Consider the following 7,373-nt stretch of genomic DNA (forward strand, 5'->3'; position numbering starts at 1 on the left):
CGTCCTGGTTTTATAGGTCATCTGGAGGAAATCAATGTTTGCTAATGTGTGACATCTGCCAGCAAATAACAGACTACATCATCGGAACAGGAGGAGGCCATTCAGCCCCTCGAGCCTGTTACACAGGAACAGGAGGAGGCCATTCAGCCCCTCGAGCCTGTTACATAGGAACAGGAGGCCATTCAGCCCCTCGAGCCTGTTACACAGGAACAGGAGGAGGCCCATTCAGCCCCTTGAGCCTGTTACACAGGAACAGGAGGAGGCCATTCAGCCCCTCGAGCCTGTTACACAGGAACAGGAGGAGGCCCATTCAGCCCCTCGAGCCTGTTACACAGGAACAGGAGGAGACCATTCAGCCCCTCTCGCCTGTTACACAGGAACAGGAGGAGGCCATTCAGCCCCTCAAGCCTGTTACACAGGAACAGGAGGAGGCCCATTCAGTCCTGTGGGCCTGTTACACAGGAACAGGAGGAGGCCCATTCAGTCCTGTGGGCCTGTTACACAGGGACAGGAGGAGGCCATTCAGCCCCTCGAGCCTGTTACACAGGAACAGGAGGAGGCCCATTCAGCCCCTCAAGCCTGTTACACAGGAACAGGAGGAGGCCCATTCAGTCCTGTGGGCCTGTTACACAGGAACAGGAGGAGGCCATTCAGCCCCTCGAGCCCGTTATACAGGAACAGGAGGAGGCCATTCAGCCCCTCGAGCCTGTTACACAGGAACAGGAGGAGGCCATTCAGCCCCTCGAGCCTGTTACACAGGAACAGGAGGAGGCCATTCAGCCCCTCGAGCCTGTTACATAGGAACAGGAGGCCATTCAGCCCCTCGAGCCCGTTATACAGGAACAGGAGGAGGCCATTCAGCCCCTCGAGCCTGTTACACAGGAACAGGAGGAGGCCCATTCAGCCCCTCGAGCCTGTTACACAGGAACAGGAGGAGGCCCATTCAGCCCCTCAGGCCTGTTACACAGGAACAGGAGGAGGCCATTCAGCCCCTCGAGCCCGTTATACAGGAACAGGAGGAGGCCATTCAGCCCCTCGAGCCTGTTACACAGGAACAGGAGGAGGCCATTCAGCCCCTCGAGCCTATTACACAGGAACAGGAGGAGGCCATTCAGCCCCTCGAGCCTGTTACATAGGAACAGGAGGCCATTCAGCCCCTCGAGCCCGTTATACAGGAACAGGAGGAGGCCATTCAGCCCCTCGGGCCTGTTACACAGGAACAAGAGGAGGCCATTCAGCCCCTCGAGCCCGTTATACAGGAACAGGAGGAGGCCATTCAGCCCCTCGAGCCTGTTACACAGGAACAGGAGGCCATTCAGCCTCTCGAGCCTGTTACACAGGAACAGGAGGAGGCCCATTTAGCCCCTTGAGCCTGTTACACAGGAACAGAAGGAGGCCCATTCAGCCCCTCAAGCCTGTTACACAGGAACAGGAGGAGGTTATTCAGCCCCTCGAGCCTGTTGCACAGGAACAGGAGGCCATTCAGCCCCTCGAGCCTGTTCCGCAATTCAGTGAGATCATGGCTGATCTGTACCTCAACTCATTTATTCCATATGATAGAATGGATACAGAGAGAATGTTTCCACTTGTGGGGAAGAGCATAACTAGAGGCCATCAATATAAGATAGTCACCCAGAAATCCAATGGGGAATTCAGGAGAAACTTCTTTACCCAGAGAGCGGTGAGAATGTGGAACTCGCTGCCACAGGGAGGGGTTGAGGTGAATAGTATCGATGTATTTAAGGGGAGGCTGGATAAACATATGGGGGAGAAGGGAATAGAGGGTTACGCTGATAGATTTAGATGAGGAAAGACGGGAGGAGGCTCGAGTGGAGCATAAACGCCGGCCTGGACTGGTTGGGCCGAATGGCCTGTTCCTGTGCCGTATATTCTGTGTAATCCTGCGTAACCCACCTGTGCTCCATATCCCTTGATACCCTTACCCAACAAAAATCTATCGCGCTCAGTCCTAACAAAGATTCCAGTCTGTATACCTTTCCATGGTGTCAGTTCTTCCCCCGAAGATCTCTGCCCCTCTGCTGAAGGTGATGGCTCATCTTTCAACAGGGACTGCGATCGCCCTTCAGCACCCAGCACCTTGCCCACGTGTGAGCCTCGGCAGGGAATTGTTGTCAGGCTGTGTAACTATGTTGGAAGCATCACAGCTGTGCCCAATCCTGTCATCGTCCAATGTCTGCGCGTCTACTCTTTCTAGCTGGGGTCATTGGATAGCGATCATCGAGGTCAATGGTCAGCCTCGCCAACTCACACCTGACTGACCTCAGCAGGGCTCAAGCCTGGGAATCATTGATGACCCTTTTTATCAGGGGAGTACCAATGGATCAGACAGAGCCGCAGGGGGTGGGGGGAGGGGAGGAGGGAGGGATGTCTCATAGAATCAGAGACCTTTACAGCACGGAAGGAGGCCATTTCAGCCCATGGTGTCCGCGCCGACCAACAAGAGGCTATCCAGCCTAATCCCACTTTCCAGCTCTCGGTCCGTAGCCCTGCAGGTCACGGCACTTCAGGTGCACATCCAAGTACTTTTTAAATGTGGTGAGGGTTTCTGTCTCTACCACCCTTTCAGGCAGTGAGTTCCAGACCCCCCAGCACCCTCTGGGTGAAAAAAGTTCCCCTCAAATCTCCTCTAAACCTTCTACCAATTACTTTAAATTTATGTCCCCTGGCTGTTGATCCCTCTGCTAAGGGAAATAGGTCCTTCCTATCCACTCTATCTCGGCCCCTCATTATTTTATACACCTCAATAAGGTCTCCCCTCAGCCTCCTCTGTTCCAAAGAAAACAGACCCAGCCTATCCAATCTTTCCTCATAGCCAAAATTCTCCAGTCCAGGCAACATTCTTGTAAATCTCCTCTGTAACCTCTCCAGTGCAATCACATCTTTCCTGTAATGTGGTGACAGAACTGCACGCAGTACTCCAGCTGTGGCCTAACCAGTGTTTTATACAGTTCAAGCATAACCTCCCCCCTGCTCTTGTATTCTATGCCTCTGCTAATAAAGGCAAGTATTCCGTATGCCTTCTTAACCACCTTATCCACCTGGCCTGCTACCTTCAGGGATCTGTGGACCTGCACTCCAAGGTCCCTCTGTTCCTCTACACTTCTCAGTGTCCTACCATTTAATGTGTATTCCCTTTCCTTGTTAGCCCTCCCCAAATGCATTACCTCACACTTCTCCAGATTAAATTCCATTTGCCACTGTTCTGCCCACCTGACCAGTTTATTGATATCTTCCTGCAGTCTACAGCTTTCTTCTTCATTATCAACCACACGGCCGATTTTAGTGTCATCTGCAAACTTCTTAATCAAACCCCCAACATTCAAGTCTAAATCATTCATGTACATCACAAAAAGCAAGGGACCCAGTACTGAGCCTTGCGGAACCCCACTGGAAACATTCTTCCAGTCGTAAAAACACCCATCAACCATTACCCTTTGCTTCCTGCCTCCGAGCCAATTTTGGATCCAACTTGCCACTTTGCCCTGGATCCCATGGGCTTTTACTTTCGTGACCAGTCTGCCATGTGGGACCTTATCAAAAGCCTTGTTAAAATCCATATAAACACTACATCATACACACTGCCCTCATCGACCCTCCTGGTTACCTCCTCAAAAAATTCAATCAAGTTAGTCAGACATGACCTTCTCAACAAATCCGTGCTGACTGCCCCTGATTAATCCGTGTCTTTCTAAATGAAGATTTATCCTGTCCCTCAGGATTTTTTCCAATAATTTTCCCACCCTCGAGGTTAGGCTGACTGGCCTGTAATTACTCGGTCTATCCCTTTCTCCCTTTTTAAACAAAGGTACAACATTAGCTGTCCTCCAGTCCTCTGGCACCACACCTGGAGCCAGAGAGGATTGGAAAATGATGGTCAGAGCCTCTGCTATTTCCTCTTTTGCTTCACCGGGGATACATTTTATCTAAGCCCCTTAATACTTCCTCTCTCACTATGTTTATTTCATCTAATATTTCACACTCCTCCTCTCTGATTGCATTTGTGAAAACACACGCAAAGTATTCATTAAGAACCATAGCCACATCTTCCATCTGTAAGTGAGGAGTTCCTGCTCCTCCTGGGAAGGGCTGAGTGGCATGGATGAGGACGTATACAAACAGTGAGGTGAAGTTTCTCCAAGGGGTCCCACCTGTGGGGTCTGGGCCAAGCAAGCTGCCTGGGCCCCAAAGAATGAAACATTTGCTTAAAGACACGCTGTAGGTCGGACAATTGGTAGGGTTGAGGTGGGTGGTCCCTGGGTTAGCACTCAGCCCCACCCCCTCCCCTCTCACCACCGTGACTGGGTGCCGGAGTGTCCGGCTGACCTGGGCTGGCAGACGGTCTTGTCACACCGGAGGTGACCCTTGCCCCCCCCCGTCCATCCCGTTCAAGTGATGCTCCCCCCCCACCCCCCCCGCACCCCCCACCCCACAAACTGCAGCAGCGGCATTGCTGGAAAGCATAGCGGCCGCGACCTCCATCCTGGGTCACCCACCGGCATCACAGCCCGAGGGATTCCAGGGCCAAACTGTTCAGACGCTGACTTCAGACCAGTCCCACCCAGGCAAGAGGCCACAAACACAGCAACAAACCAAGTCTCCGATACATCTCCTTCCCGCCCAGCCAAAATCAAGTGTCGCACTCACCCGCATCCTTCTCGGAGGCCGATAGAGTCTCACTCAATTCGAGAAATAATTTATACAGCACCATATGACCTTAATTTGAAGCTATGTGACCCAGTGAACTGGCAATCCGTTCAGTGGTAATATGAGAGAAAGCATTTTCTTTTCCGTTGAAACTTACTTTATCACTGCCAGAATGTCAGGCATGTCACGGTCTAATCGAGTGTTGATGGCAGCCTGATGAAACGAAGAAAGAAACAAGTTGAGTCGCAGTGAACTACTGGCTGCACGCTAAAAGGATTCTGTTTCAAAAGTGATTGAAAGTGACCGTGAGATTGTCTAACAAGAATAACAACGGCTTGTCCTCGTGGGGCGCCTTAATGTTGTGGGAGCTTGCTGTGCGCAAGTTGACTGCCGCGTTTCCTACAGTACAACAGTGACTACACTTCAAAAGTACTTCATTGGCTGCATAAGCGCTTTGGGACGTCCCGAGGTTGTGAAAGGGGCTATATAAATGCATGTCTTTAATGTAGGATGTATGGGAATGGAGGGAAGTGGAGCTGAGTCCATGATCGGATCAGCCATGATCGTATTAAATGGCAGAGCAGGCTCGAGGGGCCGAATGGCCTACTCCTGTTTCTATTTCCGATTTTCTTATATATCACTAGGAGCTTCACACAGGAGAGGACAGAAAAACAACTCAGAGTAGATAAGGGAATGGACACCAGGCCAGAGAGGGGGCGACGGGGTGGGTGATGGATTTTGAGAAGGTTTGTAAAGTAGGAGAGAGCAAAGGTGAAGGGCTTTTGGGAGAAAATTCCAGATAGTGGGGCATTGGATGACTGCCACCAATAGGGGGCGATAGGCACCAAAGCCCAGAGTCAGGGTTGGGGTCCTGGAGGGGTCTGCACCAAGGTAGGCCGAGACCACGGAGGGCTTTGAAGATCTTTAATTTAACTTGAAAAAAAAAACAAAAAGAGTGACTCTAAAGAGTTAACATATAGCAGTTTCTTCGTAGCATTCCCAATCTGAACTCATTACATTTCAAGTGCAGAATTCCGACGGAGCCAAGTCCCTTCCCATTCACTTCCATTATCCAGAATCCCAATGGCCCCAAATCTTGACCCAATGCCCTGAGGACTGAGGAATAACCACACAGATAATAGGCCCAAGCTCCCCATTACCCAGATAATCGGGCCACTCTCCCCATTACCCAGATAATCGAGCCACTCTCCCCATTACCCAGATAATCGGGCCACTCTCCCCATTACCCAGATAATCGGGCCACTCTCCCCATTAACCAGATAATCGGCTCGTGCTCCTCATTACCCAGATAATCGGGCCATCCCCATTACCCAGATAATCGGGCCACTCTCCCCATTAACCAGATAATCGGGCCATCCCCATTACCCAGATAATCGGGCCACTCTCCCCATTAACCAGATAATCGGCCCGTGCTCCTCATTACCCAGATAATCGAGCCATCCCCATTACCCAGATAACCGGGCCACTCTCCCCATTACCCAGATAATCGGGCCTTCCCCTTTACCCAGATAATCAGGCCACACTCCCCATTACCCAGATAATCGGGCCACACTCCCCATTACTCAGATAATCGGGCCACTCTCCCCATTACCCAGATAATCGGGCCACACTCCCCATTACCCAGATAATCGGGCCACTCTCCCCATTACCCAGATAATCGGGCCACTCTCCCCATTACCCAGATAATCGGGCCACTCTCCCCATTACCCAGATAATCGAGCCACTCTCCCCATTACCCAGATAATTGGGCCGCGCTCCCCATTACCCAGATAATCGGGCCATCCCCATTACCCAGATAATCGGGCCACTCTCCCCATTACCCAGATAATCGGGCCACTCTCCCCATTACCCAGATAATCGGGCCGCGCTCCCCATTACCCAGATAATCGGGCCACTCTCCCCATTAACCAGATAATCGGGCCGCGCTCCCCATTACCCAGACAATCGGGCCTCATTGCGGCACTGTAGCTGTGGGTGGATTCACTCTGGAGCATCCACGATGCTGAGAATGACGTGAATAGCATGTTTAGTGAGTTGGTCTTACCGCAGGTAAATGTTACACAGCCAGATAGGGAATTGATGACCAACAGGAAGAGCAGTGGAAGGAAGGTAGTGCAGGGGTCCCCTGCGTTCATCCCCCTGCAAAACAGATACACCGCTGTAGGTACTGTTGAGGGGGATGACTCATCAGGGCAGGGCAGCAGCAGCCAAGTTCATGGCACCGTGGGTGGCTCTGCTGCACAGGAGGGCAGGAAAGAGAGTGGGAGAGCTATAGTTGTAGGGGATTCTATTGTAAGCGGAATAGATAGGCGTTTCTGCGGTCGCAACCGAAACTCCAGGATGGTATGTTGCCTCCCTGGTGCAAGGGTCAAGGATGTCTCAGAGCGGCTACAGGGCATTCTGGAAGGGGAGGGTGAACAGCCAGTTGTCGTGGTGCATATAGGTACCAACGATATAAGTAAGAAGCGTGAAGAGGTCCTACAAGCTGAATTTAGGGAGTTAAATTAAAAAGTAGGACCTCAAAAGTAGTAATCTCAGGATTGCTACCAGTGCCACGTGCTAGTCAGAGTAGGAATCGCAGGATAGCTCAGATGAATACGTGGCTTGAGCAGTGATGCAGCAGGGAGGGATTTAAATTCCTGGGACATTGGAACCGGTTCTGGGGGAGGTGGGACCAGTACAAATCA

Source organism: Pristiophorus japonicus, chromosome 9 (assembly GCF_044704955.1).
Source record: "Pristiophorus japonicus isolate sPriJap1 chromosome 9, sPriJap1.hap1, whole genome shotgun sequence".
In the NCBI taxonomy this organism is placed as follows: domain Eukaryota; kingdom Metazoa; phylum Chordata; class Chondrichthyes; family Pristiophoridae; genus Pristiophorus; species Pristiophorus japonicus.